This window comes from Lates calcarifer, linkage group LG19, assembly GCF_001640805.2.
Source record: "Lates calcarifer isolate ASB-BC8 linkage group LG19, TLL_Latcal_v3, whole genome shotgun sequence".
Classification (NCBI taxonomy): domain Eukaryota; kingdom Metazoa; phylum Chordata; class Actinopteri; family Centropomidae; genus Lates; species Lates calcarifer.
The window spans coordinates 10,689,697-10,707,984 of NC_066851.1; the positions used below are offsets into that span (position 1 = coordinate 10,689,697).

General features: G+C 43.3%; 1 long non-coding RNA gene across 1 annotated transcript; it reads right to left on the reverse strand.

Annotated features, from left to right (window-relative positions):
* Positions 1 to 1,182: 1,182 nt before the first annotated feature.
* Positions 1,183 to 12,045, reverse strand: LOC108892508 (uncharacterized). The gene is made up of 5 exons (XR_007815190.1): positions 11,956 to 12,045; positions 11,236 to 11,316; positions 8,484 to 8,684; positions 1,445 to 1,509; positions 1,183 to 1,361 (listed from the first exon to the last, which is right to left on the reverse strand). It is a non-coding gene; the product is annotated as an uncharacterized LOC108892508 (long non-coding RNA).
* Positions 12,046 to 18,288: the final 6,243 nt, after the last annotated feature.

Consider the following 18,288-nt stretch of genomic DNA (forward strand, 5'->3'; position numbering starts at 1 on the left):
CTGAGCCTTTATCAACCCGGAGACGATTTCCCTGCAAAAAAAAAGAAAAAAAAAGAAGGGGGAGACGCATTTCAGTGCCTTTCAGGGAGCAACACTAAAGAATAAGTGTTATGCGATAAAAAGGGGGTTGTTAAATAGATCTGTCTATTTGTATGGTAATAATGATCGCTTAAAGACTCGGTGCTCCGTGACTTGTAGAACAAGGAAACAAATCTGTATTCACGTATTGTGTTAACATGACTCTCCAAACGACCTTGTGAAACTTTCATACAGTAAAAAATGAGTTGGATTCTCGAGTTTTTTTTTTTCCTATGTTTGTATCATTCTTTCCCCAGTCCTTTTAAAGCAGAGGAGTCCCTGGACAGAGTAAACCTGTCCATCTCAAACAACTGTATACCAGGGTTCTTTGCATTTTAAATTATTACTTTGTTTTTTTTTATGAGCACATTTGCTATGAATTTGAAAGTCAGCATTAAATCAGTATATTAGTAGAAGACACTCATAACATGATGAGATTACATGCTTGAATTCTTGAAATTCAAGCATGTACTAATGCATGGGACTAATAAACGATTATCATATCTTATCTTGACCTCTGCAACATACCATACCTGATTCCTGCAGATCCATTTCAATTTAATTGTCATATGTTATAATTATTGATTGTTATTGATTTACATTAACATTTTAATATTGCAACTAGTTAAACTGGAGTAAATCTTCTCTTGGAATATGGTCAATATTTGGATAATGACGTTTTCTATGAAAAATTCTAATTTGTAAAATAACTATTAACTATAGCAGTGTTAAATGTAGTGAAGAAAAAAATGTAGTATAGAAAATTGAAATACTCAAGTACAAGTGCCTCAAATTTGTGCCTGAGTACAATACTTGAGTAAATGTACTTAGTTACTTTCCACAGCTGAGTACTGGCTACTTTCTCGATCGATTACCAACCACTCACCAGTATAAGTGTGTCCCAGTTTAACCATAACCATTAAAACCACAGCCATACCTGCTGACTGTCAAAAAGCCTACCCTGAGGTTTCTCATTAGGATTCAAGGACCCCAGTTTTCTGTCCCCAGGTGGCATAAGCCATTAACAAAATTATCTGGAAGGCTGGCCCATAAACCTTAGGAGCATTGTTTTGATGTCAAGCAAATCAAACAGTAAGTGGGGTTTGTTTGTTGTTCTGCGTACCTGGAGACCCTTCTGTACATTGTTTCAGATGCATCACTGCCACAGGTAGCCACATCAATCCGCTCCACAAAGGTGCATTTGACATGTCAATTGAACAGGTGGTGGGTTGACACTGAGCCTGGTTAGATGATCCTTTATTTCCTCTTTTGGTATCTGCATGCTGTAAAAAACAAACAGCTCAGGTTGTGCAATATGTGCAACTGATTCTTCAGGCACATGTATGAATAAACACATTGTGCATACCGTGGCAAATGCAGTGGTTCCTTCCTCTTCTTTCCTACTCTCTTCCTAAAGCCTGTATGAATGTTCTGCTGAGACAAAAAGGTGGTAATTATTTTAAAACCCTAGTTTGTGATGTTGTACAGACCTTTTACATTTTGACGTGTCACGGCAGAAAAAGTGGAAGTAATAGCATTAATGACAGTTCTTTTCCATTTGAATGTCTCAGTGAGCAACGCCAGTGAGCCCTCCTGCCCAGTATCAGGCTCCTGGCACTGAAATCTGCAGTAAAAGGAATGTAGCAATCATTAGCGTTATCAATCACACTTGTGCTTTTCCTTCTAATCAAAAGGCAGAGTAGGAAAAGTGCTTTTCCTACAGAGACATGTCAAAATGTCCTCCAGCCAAAAGAGGGATTATTGCATTATGTATCAGGTCCAGCGTTTATTTTCATTTTCATGGATGAAACAGGACCTGTCCAAACCATTTTAGCAGCACAAAACTACAAGCAGATAACTAAAATGTTTTTTATCCTTTCAACCAACTTGTGCAGTGTAGTATAAGGAGTTACTCACAAATGTATGGCAATATGTCAGTTAATAGTATAAAACATGACTTAACAAAAACCTACTACCTACTAGATTTTACAAATCTGTATGAGGGAGGTCCCCCACATAAAGCTGCAAATTTGTTCTAACCATAAGATAAGGCCCGAATCAGATCTGATGTCACCAAATTTTGTAATGACTCATTTGAGCCCTACCATAACTAAAAAGTCCCCTGTTCAAATCCAGCTTTTATGCTTTACCTTTTGCTCTGTCCTTACTTTTCCAGCCTGTTTCTACTGTCAAACTACAAAATAAAAGCAAAATGTAACACCCCCCCCCCCCCCCCTTCCAAAAAATAAAAAAACTACCCATTAATCATTTTTAGAAAAAGATTTCATTTCATGAATTATTTGTTATGTTTTTAGAGGTCTGTTAATGTAATGAAATATCAATGAGAACAATTAAATAACACTCAAATGCAGAGACACATGAGCAGTATTCACAGTGCACAGAAAACATTCTTAAATGCCTCACCACTTACAAAAATTACAAACGAGTACATTTTGTATTCATGCTCTCCACTACTGCTGAACAGAGGAGGCGGAGGAGGAGGAAGACGCAGACTACACGTAGCTCTCCAGGCCCCGCATGGAAAACACTAGAGGTAGATTGATTAGCCTGCTTAGCTTGGCTGATTAATCAGGGCCTGTTAGGTGGAAACGAGCACCATTTATGGCTGATTATCTTCCCAGAAGGCTAAATCTGAAGGTACAATCCACAGTGGAACTTTTGAACCTCTATTTAAACCAAAGAATTTTTATCTCTTTATTTCAGTACTAAACTGCTGCTTACGTGCATGGTTTCATGAAGTTTCACATTTATAATGTATGAGGATTGGGCTTAATTAAACTCTACAGGATACACAAGAGGAGTAAGCGACTTTGTTTTTCTATTTTGATTCTCTGTTTCAGACCATAAATGCTAAAGTTACTCTGCATTTAAAACAAAGTGTTTGTTTGCAAGCATTTCTTCTGTGGTGTAAATATGACCTTTCTAATGTTCATTTTCCACAGTAACTGTCTGTTTTCAGCAGAAATGATAGTCTCACATGAAAAACAGCTATTGTCATAATGCAATGTGCTGACATGTTCACACTCTTAAAGAGACTTAATGCATTCAGATATGAAATTGAAGCTTTCACGTGAAGAAGAATAAAACATAAAACATGATTTGAATTCACTTTTTTAATTTTGCTGTATTTTTTTGCTTAGTGTTTCATCTAGAACTGTGTTTTATGTTTTTAAGTGCTATTTGGAGTTGTAATGATGATCAATAGAACATACATTCAGGTTAAAATGCAGATATTTCACAGGCTCTAGCCTTTTAAACGTGATGAGTTGCTGCTGTAAACGAAATATCTTTGGGTTGGGCCTGTTGGTCAACATTTGAAGACATGCTTTTGGGCTTTTAGGTATTTTTCACTATTTCCTGACATTTTGCAGATCAAACAACAAACCGCTTAATCACGAAAACAATCAGCAGATTGACTACAATGACAACAATCTGATGTTGCAGCCCTAGTGCCACATAAATAAACTTTCCAGAACTAATTCTCCATTCACGCTCAAGTCAAGCAAGAACAACATCCATCTTATGCTATAGGAGAAACTGAAGAACCAAAACTAACTAACTCACCACAGGCTCTGCTCCAGTAACAGCGAAAGAAAGACTTTATGCAAAGTGTCTGTGACCTTTTACATTCAAGTGAGCTTGATATTATAGTAATGCTGACACTTCCAAATTGGAAAGTGAACACCTATCACCCTGAGGACAGTTGCAATCACCCTTTTCATCTTCTACAGTTCATTCTCAATGGAGCTAGACCACAGTGTGATACGGGACTTTAACTTTCCACTCTGTCACCACAGTGAGAGTCAGAAGGTTCACGTACACAAACCTAACTATACAGAGTGTCTGAATGACATGTTTTTTGTTTGATTATATCTGTGTACATGTTGTGTTTTACCAGTAGCAACAATTTCTAAGAGGTTTCTCTGTGAACAACAAGTAAGAACATCTCTGGTGGTAACAGCATCCACCCTTTAATGTTCACACCACACCTCATGCTATTGTCCAGCTCTGCAGCCCACTGTCAGCCTCACAGTGGCCTTCCCCAGCCTGGTCACCCGTTTCCATTTGTCTGCTGGGATAACTATAAAAATCTGTCAGGAGGCAGGGTGGGTTTTTTCGCTCAGCTCAGCCCAGCTGGCAGATTGAGAGCCCCCTGTAATGTACAAGTCTGTTTTTATTATTCTTGCTGGGGGAACACTATTTCATCAAGTGCATGATTCCCCCGAAGAGAGGAGATAGCCCCGGCCCGGCTATATTTCTTCCAATCAAACATTCCGAGGGGAAAAAATGAGTGGGTGCCATCAAATCCCAGAATAATGCTGCCAGATTTTATGTAAAAAGAAGGACTGATGGACAAATACAGGAAGGCAAGACAAGTTTAATGACGTGTGTTCAGGAGCTGAGATTGGAAAACTGACAGAGAAAAGCAGCCTCTTTGCTGGAATATAAATTGTTGTGCGCTGTAAAAAGGCTTTTATCTGGAGTGAATATGGGACGTAATACTCAGGTCAGGGTTAAGTCATTTTCTCCGGCAAGTTAAGCGAATAATGAAGGCGAGCCCGCGCGGAGAGGAGCACTGCTACTGCCAGTTTGTCTTCATTTATTATGCCAAATCTCATGATTTTGGCGTTGGCGCGGTGAGTGCTCTGGCGCGCACCGGTGGACGACATATCGCTTAATTTACACAAGGTAATGAAAGCAGGGAATGGGAGGACAAAACAATTTACCTGCTGACACGGGAAGAAGTGATTTGCGAACATGGGGGGTGAGCGAAAGAGCAGGCAGAGGGCCAGGGCCAAAGGGTGGAAGAGGAGCAGAGATAGGGGATGAGGGGAAGGAAAGAAAGAAAAGAGGGGAGAGGCACAGAGGGATAAAAGAGAGAGAGGTGGAGGGAAAAACAAAAGGATGAAACTGACAGGCAGGGAGGCAACTCAGGCTTCAGGCTCTGCTCCTTAGGTGATGATGATGGCTTCAATGAGGCAACAGTAAACTCTCTCGCTCTGTCTCTCCCTCCCCCAGGGACAGACACACACACACACACACACACATCACACACAAAAATACGTGCAATCAGGGGGCGAAATTGACCTCAAATCTGGAGGGTCTGTGCTGACAAGGCCCTTGTTTTACTCCTCCTTTTCTCCCCAGTTGTAATCACTTATCAGAGAGCCACTTGTGTGGCAGGGATGGGCAGCTTCAACATCACTCTGCAGCCGCAACAGGTATTTTCTCTCAAAGACCAAATCTTTGTCTGACTGCTGTCTCACACTGAATCTGCTGACCAGTCCACTGAGCATGTGTCATGTGAGCGTGTCTAATGTAGGTTTTGATTTTTCGAAATAAAAAAGCTGAACAGTAACTGGCATAATTTCAAATTCAAAGGTGTCATCTAGCAGCACAATTTGCTCTGTACTCACATATACAGCCATTAGAGGCACAGAACAGAAGTTACCGAAATTAGGATTTCCTCACAAATGATCCAGATCTAAATTAGGTCTGACAACAGCCAATCACTCCACAGTATTGATGGATGCGTTCTAAAAGTGCACGATTGGCCATTCAGCTGATGGCCTTTCACACAAGCAGAAAAGAGTCTGGCTGAGACTCCCTGACAATATGGCTGGAGCAGCACTGTAATTTTCCAATCACTAGCCCTTCAGGCCAGGCCACTCCTTAGGGCAGTAAGATCAGATGAGCTCCGGCATTTTCTTTTGTAAGAGGCCAAACTCTATTTGTCTGCTCGCAGGAACAAAAACAATCAGGGAGCCGAGAGAGACCGGCTTTTTGGCCTCTCTGGAGAGGGGCCAAAGACGGAGCGGGATGAGGGGGAGGGGGAGGAGGAGGATGACGGGGGTGGGGTGGGGGGGTGACACAGATAACCGAGTACCCCTCCCTCCTCCTCCTCCTCCTCCTCACTGCCCACGGTGGGTGGTTGGTTCTGGTGATGATGAACGGGGTACGCGGCTCAGCACCAGGTCCCTGCTGTCAAGGCTCACTGCAGGATCAGACAGAGAGAGGAAGTGTCACTCTCGGCGGGCCTGCTGCGCCAACCTGGACTCTGCTGAGTCCTGCTGCTCGAGTCTTCACAACAAATCAAACACCATCACACCCACCCCTCCCCGAACATGGCCACACACATCGCTGGGCCTCCCTCTAATGTCTGGAAGAATGTGTCAGGAAACCAGACTTCTAAGCGTGCTGCATCTAAACACCCGCTTCTTCCTGCATCGCTCTGTTCGACAATGAGTGGACTGATATTCAACCAGGAGGCCGATGGGAGCTCGGCTCTCCTTGGAGGAGAAACTGGTTCTTGGGCTGTGGTTGTACTACCGGGGGGGGGGGGTCTCCGTATAGTCTATCCTCTGTCCTCCACCCTCCCCTGGCCACAGCTCTCTCCACAGGCTTGTTTCCCCTCGCAATGAGAGGTGACAGTGAACAGTGGAACTCGTCAGTGTGAATAACACACAGTTACGCTCGGGGAGACCCTCTGGTGGAGCGCGACACACACACACACACACACACACACACACACACTCGCACGCAGTGACGCACACGCTGAGGCTCAAGGGCCCAGCGGTAGGCACGCTGTCAACCCCGGTGCACTGCCTTCCATTACAGCTTAACTGGGGACAAATTGAGCAATCTGATGGGTTAAATTTGAAATGTTTGCCCGTCTGACCTGTGTTTGTCGTGCAGTGACAGTCGTTTTCCATAGTTTCATGAGGTGAAAAGAGTGAGTTACAGTACATGTGTGAGTTCTTAGTGAATGCAATCAGCATAATGTGCTGCCTCAGATCATAACAAAGGTCAGAGTGACATTTTTCAAGTTTACAAACTCAGCTGAGCTCACATTTCCGTACCATCAGGTCTGTGGTGGTCACATGTCCCTCGCTGATGAGCCGTTTGCTTGAGTCTTGCAGTGTCCTTCAATGGCACCTAATAAGAGCAGTCCATAACACAACCAGTGGTCAGGCTTAATTTACCCACTTTCTCTGTCCACTGCCCCATCAGCATATAGTATCACATAACTGCTAATGGGCTAATGGAGGAAGGAAGGAGGGAGCAGGAGTGGGGGGATGACAGCGATAGTTAGGGAAATGGAGCTCAGGTTCATCCAAACATTTAATAACTTATCCAATCTGGAGCCTTCACCTCTTACTGGGCTAATTATATCATTTAACTGGCCTGGACAAGAGGGCCAGCGTGGACGCACTGTCTTACAGTGTCATCACATAATTATGACTTATGCCAGTGCGGCCTAGCAAGCTGGATGAAGTCAGCTTGCCATAAATTTTAATGATCACTTAGAAAATACGAACGTTCCCGGGGCTTCCGCAGAATTAGCAGGGAAATATGGACGCCATCACACAGAAAGGCTGAAGTGTGGAAACAGAGAGAGGAGAGATGAGAGGCATGCTACAGGAAGCATTAGAAGGAGGTGTGCGTGTTTCTGCATGCGTGTGACATATTTCGGAAAGGTGAGTTTAGACTGGGCAGACGCAGCCACTTGATTGTGAGGGATCAGGTTCTGTGGTCACTGGGCTGCTAGGGAGGCCAACGTCAGGCCTGTCAGAGGACTAAACACCCGAGTATGGTCTGTTTCAATGGAAAAACAGCAGCTGACACTCAACGCTTGCGGGCCAACTGCTGACCTCATTCTACGAATAAAACGTGGACGGAGGGGAAGAAAGCCTGGCGCGTCTGATATGGAAAGTTGATGCTTTATTCCTCAGTGCAGCAGAAGTTTCTAATAACTTTCAAAAGTAGGAGGAAAAAAGAGAAATGGCCATAATGGTGAGGAAATAGATGGGGCATAATGAAAAGGGTCGAGTGTCTTTTTTTCAATAGCTGTAAAATGGCTAATTAGCCCTCTATGATTAATCATAGTGGGAGCAATGTATTGGGAGGTTTGAGTCTCCTGGCGTTAAATAGTTCTGTGATAAAATAATTTTACATTTCTGGCGTAATTAAGAAATATTCTGTGACCTCTGTGACCTTTGTGTGTGGTATGTGGAAATTTTTCTTATAAGTCAGCTTTAGCTCATTTAATGTTGTGTCCATAAACATGACATCTATTATATGAAAATCTATCTTTTAATTACAAATATCAGTGTAAACCTACACTACAAGATAAGGAATATTGATTTCAAGATGCAGGTGGCCTACCCAGATATTCTGCTCTTATGAAAAAAGGAGAAAGGAGAGCAGTCCAAAGAGAAGCTGATCTGCCTTGCACTTAATATTAATGTCTGTTTTGTGGCTATCCCGTTTCAGGAGGACCCAGCTCCTGCGGTGGAGCGATTGAATGACACAGATTACCTGTTTGGAAAGCCCCATGAGACAGGCTGATTGATAATGCATGACACAAAAATGTTTTTGTTTACCCACAGATATGGCTTTGAGCCTGGTTTTAGTTTCTTGTTTTTTTCTCCAGAAACCTGATTCACTGGACTGAAGTGGATTGAGGGGAGAGTCGCGGGTCAACAGGTCTCGACTGGGAGTTGACTGTGGCGTCTGGCTCCATAGGTACCTTCCAGACCGTGAGGTCGTCCACATCATATTCATCCCATTCAGCCTGTGTTGTCCTAGAGGGGATATAACATGAAAACATAATCTCACACCACAATTTCATTCCTTCAGCCACATTAGATTAGATTGAAACTTCCCTGCACACTTTCCTGGGGCTGTCAAATGAGCTGTCAGTCATGTGTCAGAGCCGGCCCCTGCTCATCTGCTCTAATACATCACACAGCCTTTTATATGGATCAGTATGAGTGGGACTCTCCACACAAACGCCAGCAGCTCCTCCGCTGGGATGCAGGGTGATTGATAACATTTCCCCAGCTCTTCACACTCATGCCCATTTGTATAGTTGGTTGGAGAAGGGCCCCTGGTGTCCACTGACATCTACAGTGCCCGTCAACGCCTTGCGGAGAACATGACATCAGCCTCGGAAACTACAGATACATGCCAGGAATGGGCAGCTTTCCATTCATAAAGTACAGTGTGACAGCCATTGACAGATGGCATACTGATACTTGCATTACAATAAAAGCAGTACGGGAAACTAGCTCAGGTAACTTCAGCCAAAAAATCTATTGTTTAACCCTCATATACACAGCTAATAGATGTTTATCACTCATTAATATGTCTGAACAGTTTTAATGCTTCAGAAATCCACAGCTGCTGACTCTACTTTCAGTGTTGAGATCACTGAGGGGAATCCTGAGCCTGTTTTGTGTACAGTCATATTGGCATATTGGCCGAACTAATGGCCACTTGGCACATAGACGGCTATCCATCCCAGTCTCAGCTTCACTAATCCAATTGAGGCAACCTGCTTGGCATGAGAGAGACTCATCTGTCTTTACTGTTCATTAATAGGGCTCCTCCTGCAGCCTCGGAGCCCATTCACATTCCTTTGGATCGGCCCGAAAACAAACCCTATCACCGAAGCACTGGATCTGTGCGGGAGATTCAGCAGAGAGGGGTGAAGGAGGTGGGTGGGTGGTGGATATATAATCACTTATGAGATACATAATCACTGCTGTGTGGGGTAAAGTATCAGAAAATATGAAACCTCCCTAAGGGATGGGCTACATATTTTCTCAGACAGTATAAAAACACTTTCCTATGCAAGTATGTGATTCAGCTCAATATCATGACGACCGTGCTGTGCTTTCTGTTTTTTCAAGCCTGTCCTGAGTAAAGAGCATTCATGAGATTGTTTTTTTTTTTTTTTTTTTTTTCTGTGGCAGGGCTTTATGTCTAGCGGTGGAATGATAATAATGTTTCTAATCTTGTTACATTGCACACAGAATTGTCTTCCATGTTAATGATGGACCGGCCCCCTCCCCGCTCCACAGAGATGCTTACTTTCAATTTGTGTACTGTCATCTCCCCGCCACGCGGCTGAAATTGATGCACCCTCTTCCTTTTAATTAAATCAAAAAACAGTCGGGGGTCCAGGCAGGTGGGGGACCTGCTCCCATATACAGCCGCCACAAAGACCTGGCTGACTCCAGGATGAATCAGGGTTGCTCCTCTTTGCCTTTCTGTGTGCAACTGTGTGTTGTATGTGGAGCCAAGTTATTGTATGTACAAAAAATTACACTACAGGCACAAAAAGGATGTCATTTAAGTTAAATAAACTGGTTTTAAAATCTTAATCAAGTAGTTTTCTTTTGGGTTCCACTACAACTTTGTTCTAATATTGATTTCAGTCGAAAAGCCAGTGGACAATTTTCCTGGTAAATAAATAAATAACAATCCCAGGAATCTTGCTCAGGTAGGTTTGCCCTCAGGCAGAGCTGGAGCCAAAGTCTAAGAAATGAGAGCGTAAAATTCCCACACATTAGAAGGCAGATAATTGGATTTCCTGTGTCCTGTACGGTGGGCGGTGTGGTTCCTGCAGCTGTGACATTATCAAGGTAACATAACCTGAAGGCTGCGGTGTAGCAGCACAGGCCCCGCAAGGCCTGTCCTCCAGTTCCACATCACTGCCTGCTTGGCTATTCATCCTGTGGACCCTGCAAATGAAATTATGGGAGGAAGAGCAAAGGACATTCTTTGGGAATTAATCCCATTTGTGCCTAAACCCACTTCAGATTTTTATAGTGAGGCCCTCTTTAGATGTAAGGCGCATTTACAATTAGACAAGGCCTTAGGAGGATTGAAAGAAATACTGTGTGTGTTGGTTTGTTTGGTGGGTAATTTGTAAACACAGACAGGAAACTGGAGAGCTCAGAGGAAAAAAATGAAATACTGAAACTGGAAAAACTGAAAGTTACTCTGAAAATTCAGATGTCATTGAGACACATCTGCACCAAATGTCAGGCACTTGAGTGTCATTTGACTTGAGTATCTAAACGCTCCATAAATTTTATTATTACAGCATAGATGACAACAAGCAGATGTGTAAATATATTAATTATGAGATAAATGAAAACTGCAAATATCCTCTATACTGGCTACTGAGAATCTGAAATAATGATTTGGTTTGAGTCACACATAAATACAGCAGCATAATTTACATACAAGGATTTAAAAAAAAAAAATCATTATCATTACATCTCTAGCATCAAAGGAGATTTGATATTACTATTTAGAGAAATTGAACATGTTACAGACACTTACAGTGGTCTCTGCAGTCAAATCCCATGCAGCACTGACCCAAGCAGCTCTGCACATATACTGTACAGTTCATCAGTTTATTTTCTGTAATGACAAAACAAAACCTAAAATTATAAAATATACTTTATAAATTTATGCTAAATGTTTTAGAAGGATATTTTACAGTTATCACTTTAATTCTTCTTTGGAATATCATGCTAAAAATCCTAAATAACATTCATCTACATTAACATCTTTATCAACTCAATAGAACCACTGAGCTGTAACTACACATAAGGATATTGAAGGCAATGTTAAGAAATATGAACATTTTTGGTAGGGAGACGGCATTTTAGAGCCAAATGATGAAGTGAGTAGGGTAGAAAATCTAAATAAAAAATACAAATTTCCATCAGTCGTTAAATACGAGGGTTTGTGAACAAAAGCTTGATTTGTTGTTGTGTTTTGTTTTACATGACTGACATTTACCTTCTCTGTGGAAGTTGGGCTTCAGTCTCACAGGTCACCATTATTTATTCTTTCCATAAATGTATCCCAACTCTAGAGAAAAATAACAATGCTAATATTTCAAGCAGTTTAGAATAAAACAGGGGCAGTCTGCATACTAGCGCGATAAGTGGCCTTATATTTGGTCCAAGAAGTCGGTACAGCCCAGGTCAGCATGTCATAATACGCTAACAAAAAAAGCACTTTTTGTCTTTAAAAGCAATGTTTCCGTCTTACCTCTAATACAGACGCTCTAATTATACTGAATTCTTCTTGTGATATTCTGCTTTGCAACTCTGTTTAATCCACACAACCAGAAGAAGCACCTGACATCAATTAGCCCCGTCTGTTTACTCTCGCGATGAATTGCAGATAAACACTGCCCCCTAGTGACGACACCTAAATACAACTGTTCAAACTGAAACATAATCCCAACATTGTTTTGAAGATACAGGAAAAGCCTCTCGTACCAGAGGATTTTTTTTTTTTTTTTTTTTTTTTTTTTGTGAAACTCTTGATTTATTTAAGCCTTACAGAGCTGTGTGACTTCAGTAGCATGGGGACATTACAGACAAATACTTTTTTATGGATTGTTTAGCTTTGTTAAAATGATGATTTGTAATTTTCTCTCACATCATGTTATACAGACTATAAAGTACATATAGTGACATATATTCTTGTTCAGTTTCACATTTTAATGGCTATGGTAATGTAATATATGTATATATATATATATATATATATATATATATATATATATATATATATATATATATCAAATGCAAAAGTTGTTCCATGGTTTTGCTGCAAACCCTTAAAAATGTATATTACTCTAATTTCTTGATACAAAAAAATAATTTAATTAGATTAGATTCAATTTTCTAGACATTTTAAAAGCAGGCTCAGTGTTCATATAAAACTACATATGGTTGTGTCATAAACCTGGAAATAGACTACACAGCTGAGGACACACACACACACACACACACATTAGTGCAAGTGCTGGGCTGATTACAGCTCCTTCACTGTCCTCATCAAGACCAGCACAGACCACAGTCAGAGAGGAGAGGCCCCAAACACACACACACATACAAATAGTGAATACAATAATCGTTCCCATCCACTTCACACACACATATACTGTACTTACAAACACACACATGCACAAACAAACACTCAGACAAACACACACACACGGTGACAGCCTCCTCAGGCAGCCTCAGAGCTCAGGCAGGTCCCTGCCATTATCCCGTCCTCTACCCTAAACACGCAGTTTTAATTTCAAAGCTCTGATTAGCTGATGATTGCATGACAGCCGCCGACCAGGTTCCCTTTTCGCCCGGCTCCCAGACTGCAACTCAATCATGCCCAATTAGTGGGTCCCCAAACACTCTCTCTTATTAGAGGACTCATAATCGACTCATTGTGTCCTGATTTGGCAAATAAATCACTCTGGAGGCTGCTGCTGACTCCCCCCTACCCTCCCCCGCCTTCTCCCCCCTTTTCTCTCTCCCCCACTTTTCTCATTCTGTCTTTCACTGCCCACTCCCCTTCTTTTCCTTGTCCAGAGGTTCAGTGACAACGTTTTCAGGCGTGCTTTTCATTGGAGCTGACAGTTTGAGCAACGCTGGACTCCTTTTTTTTTATTTTTTTTATTCCCCCTGAAGAATGAAGAATAATTTAGCAGCTAAGGCAAGGCAGGCAGCATGCGGGTGTCCTTGTCCTACAAGGTTAAGAATCCATTCCATCTGAGCAAGAAAGGAGTGAATTAAAATAAATGATGGCCAGATATTTATTGCGAGTTTGTAGATGAAGCCAAGTCACTCCAGTGGACCAGCGGGGCCTGGGCTGCCAGTGGCTCAGTGTAGCCGAGTGACCTCCCTGCCTCTCGCTGCCTAACTGGGGAATAACACTCAATGTCACATTACTTCTATCCTGTATTTGATATATTTATTTATATCCCTATATATATTTATATCTATAAATGCATATGTTGGGGACATCAGGGCAAATGAGATAGCAGGACATATATGAAATTATCTGGTTGGGGGATGCTAAAAATAATTGTGATTTGATTGAAAGACGGGAAATTCTTGAGAACGCTGAGCTTTGGAGACACGGACAAGGAGATCCTGAATGAGACAGGACAGGAAACGTGGAGACATAAACGTCCTTCAGTCTGGAGACACAAAACTCAAGGCTGGTTTAAATGTATCATGTAGTTAAAGTAAAGGTAAGACCCACTAACTGATGTTGATAATAATGTTGCATTCTGCATTTTTAAGGACAAATCTGTTGTTAGCAGGTGAAGCTCTGACAGTTCCTCCACAGGATTTACAGCTACATACACTTCCTCAGGACAGGGATCCAACATGAGAGCTTTACAGACTCAGCAGGTGGACCAGTTTGAGCCCGGGGGGCTTGCGGAGCACTGGGAGGCCTGTGATGTTGCACGCATGACAGGAAACCGGCAGGCTGTGATGTAGTGGACTGATGGAGTCAGACCCTGAGAGTAGCTTTAGCAACGTCCCACTGTGACTGTGAGCTCCCTCCCCAGGCTCAAACAGCCTCTCCCAAAGCAGCGGATACTGTGAAGTAACCTCAGGATGCTGCTTTTCCTTTATCCAAACCAAACCAAGCTTTTTCACCTACAATGTCTCCCCCTCCTTCATTCTACCAAGGGCTATGTGTGTGTGTGTTGAGTGGTCATTAGTCTCTGTTTACAGTGGAGAGAGCCTGGCCAGCTGGCATGTGACGTGTGATGTGCCTCACTGCGGTCTACCACTGTGAGACCCCCGTGGCAGAGCCGCAGGAGGCCCCTGCAACCCCCTTCCCCAGGCGGGCCGCAGAGACCGGCGGCGAGCCCTCGGCAGATGGAGCCTCCAGCGTTTCTCGTCTCTCTTCCACAAGGAAAAGAAGAGGTGGAGCGAGCGCTGGAGGTGGGGACTGGCCCCCGGCCCCCATCACAGATGCCAGGAGAAGGCTGAGACTCTGGCGAAGCCCTGCTGGGAGGGTGCTGGGCCGGAACAGGTGCAATCTCAGCCCCTCGATCCCCTCTGTCAGCACCTCAGTGGTGGAGCCCACGCTCCCTTCCTGTCCTCACTCCCTCTCATTCACACACTCGAGAGGTGTTGTGGGGCTACGTCCAGCCTCCCTCCTCTCCACCCAGCAACAAATCCAGGCACCAAAAATTATGACCAGACGCACTTCTCTTGCTGGCTTGTGACTTCCTTACATGAGGAACAAAAAAAAAAGTATCAAGTTCAAAGCACAGCAGCAAAAGTGTATGTTTGTGACCCTCAGAGGGCAAACTGTGGAGTTGTGTTGACTCAGGCGTTTTTCCTCTGCTGGCCATGATAAGCTCCTCGGCTGACCTCGCCACTGCCAGAGGGCCAACACAACCGACTCTCCCATCAGCCCTTGCTTTATCGCCAGCAGCTACAAGACAAAGAGGTTCTGCTGTATACCTGGCCTGCAGCCGGCATCCCGCATGATGGAAAGAGTTTATGACAGAAGGGGGGGGGGGGGTGGCAGAAAGACCCAACAGGCCACCTTGACCCGTCCCTGCTCAGAGGACCTTGGTGAACCTTTTCCCATTGCCCCCAGCCTCCCACGGCGACCTGGCCACTCCAACCGCCTCTGAGTTATTATCATAATTTCCTGGAGAGGCATTGCAGGGCCTCCACGACTAGAGAGGCATCCGTGTTTTACAGAATGTTTTGTGTTTTATTGCCTTTAAGTCACTCATAGGCCAGCAGAGAGGGCCCACAATGATAAGAAAACCAGTCATGTGAAAAATGAAGGACCTCGCGCACAGGACTGAGAGGTGAAGAAGGGAAATAATAAAATACATGACAAATGTGGAGCTCGACTGTATTTCATGTTCAAACCTGTCTCGCCTTCCAACCCTCGGCCGCACTAAAAACATATGAGGGGAAAAAGAAGGAAATAATAATAATGAATTCAGCCGATCTCACAGTTACAAAAAGAACAGAAGCTTTTTTTTTCTCTCCCTGTCTCATGGTTTATACTTGGAAAAAAAACCACTCCCGGCCCTCTCACTCCCCCTCCCGGGTCCTTTGACAACATGACGGCCGTAAGATGCCCAGGGGCATTCCAAGCTGCCACTGTCCCCGCCATTTCATGTCCGAGCCCACCTGGGGTAAACAAAAAAGGACTTGGAGCGATAGAATATTAACTAAAGAAGAGAGGGGGAAAAATAGCACTGACAAAACTGAAAATACTTTTCAACCAGTCAAACTTTAGGTCTTAAAAAATACCACTTTCATTGTCTCTTTTGTGGAGTAACTCCCCCTCCTCTCCCACTATCCCCTGCGGGCTTTTAAAGGTGCAGTATATCTAATGAAAAATAAAACATCTGTTTAATCTAGCTATTTCAAAGGTCAAATCCCCTTTTGATCAAAAAATGATATTGATCTGACTGCCTTAGTTGTGTGGCAAGGATTTCTCCTTTAAACTTGAAATATCATGGAGTCTTTGTGGCAAATCAATACTGTGGCTGCTTTTTGAGGCTCGTTTCAAAGGGCACAAGATTCATTTGAATATGGTCGCATTTGCATTTATTATTTCTACCATCAGAATTCAAATTGACCTTGCATACATTTATATTATAAATTAATGTGTAAAACATGATCTCGTCCCAGCATAAAAAGGAGGGAGACGTCTTTATGTTCTTGCCTTTTTAAAACTGATAATCATCCTCTTGTGGCTGGTTCATGGCACCTGACTGATGCAGTGCTGGCCAGGTCAGCGACAGGGAACCTGTGACAGGCACGCGGCCCCTGGTGGAATGAACTGGTCCTAATATTCCTTGAGCTTTAGCATGTCTGTCCTCACCCCTCACTCTGTCTGAGGGGCCCCGACATCGGGCCCCAGCTATCTCCACATCTCCCCATTTTCTTTAATTACACCTCAGCATATTGCTTTTGGGCCATATGGAAGGCAGATATTGAGACCAGATAAGATGTATAAACTTCTGTCAACACCACAGCATATTAGGTAGAGCTGGAAGCATATTATCTCTATTCTATCCTTCTAATTAGCGCCCAATATCAAAATACATTAAGACAAGCCTGTCGACGCGCAGTAGGAAAACATTACATTAATGGGGCCTAGTCCGTTTTTCTATTAAAACTGCATTACTTCCTTATATTTGTTTTCTTTGCCACAAAATGAAAAGTCATTTCCACCAAGGGACCCAATAAAAACACAGATAAATTACCCATTTAAACCCAGTGGCCTGAGAACTCCCTGTGCTCAGCTGGTCCATACTGGCCTCAAGGTTTTACAGTGGGTCCTCAGTAACAAACTGCTGCTTTAAAAATAAACACTGCAGATTCACACGAGAAAACTTGTTTTTCCTACATAAACTCTGAGATTTGCCGTGCCGTGGCTGTCGCATATGTCCCATCAAATCAAAGGATTTTAAACACTCTGTCATTACTGGAACATTTTGAATGATATATCGGATTACAGGAGCATGCGTTGGAGCAATGTGGATTTTTTCTTCACAGCGGTAATGGCTCCATTATTTTAATAGAAAAAACGTCAAGGAAAAACAAATGATGCCCTAAACCCATGTGAGGCCTGTATCGTCTGATCTGATATACACAGCATCGACGTGGCCTCAGATGCAGCTAAACTCCCAGTGACACCATGTTCATCTGAAAGCTAGCATCATAACCACAAGGCTCTGCAAGAATACAACTGTCTTCCTCACTAGAAATATTGCAGCTGTTGACGTGATTGAATTCAATGCATCCAGACGGTGAGAGGTCATTCTGAGCATCAGGATGTACTGTATACACTGAGAGACATGGAGGGAATAAAGGAAGAGAAGAGAGCAGCGGGATGAAGGAGTGGAGAGAGGTCACTTTGAGAAGCTGGATGCAAGCACATGCCAAACAGCGTCTCTGGATCTCTCTCTCTCTCTTTCCATAATCCCCTCTCTGATCCACCGATGCTCGGGCCAATCATTTGAGGCCGGCCACAACCCGTGATCACTGGGCCCTAATCTGAGTCCTCGGCCCGTCCGCAGTCCACCTCAGACAGCACCGGCCGGCTGCCAACAGAGGAGTGGCAGGCTTAGCCTTCTCCAGAGAGACAGCTAGAGGTTGTCTCTACATGGATGGGCACTTCGCAGCTCGGCAGGGGCGGGAGGAAGGGGCAACATAGCAGCTGCTCAGGGCATATGGGCAGAATTCATTAAGTCTGGCTAAATAAGCCAATTGTGGAGGCGGTAAAAAAGTGTGCATTTGTATGTCTGATAGAGAAACAGAAACAGAGATCGCTCACTGAATTTGAGCACCAAACTCAAATATTCTACCACACAAATATTCTGAGCACAAATATCCTGTGTGATAGCTTTGTCCTGAGGTATTACGCTTGATGAAGTTGATTCAAGGCCCACCAAATGAAAAAATCTGGATCTATTTGTGATGGGCAGTGATTGAGCTGTTAGATGCATAGATTGTGTGTCCTTGAGGACTTTGCTGTGCATCTCCAAATGCCATGAGACTGCTCTGTGCCTCAGAAATAAACCTAATCACA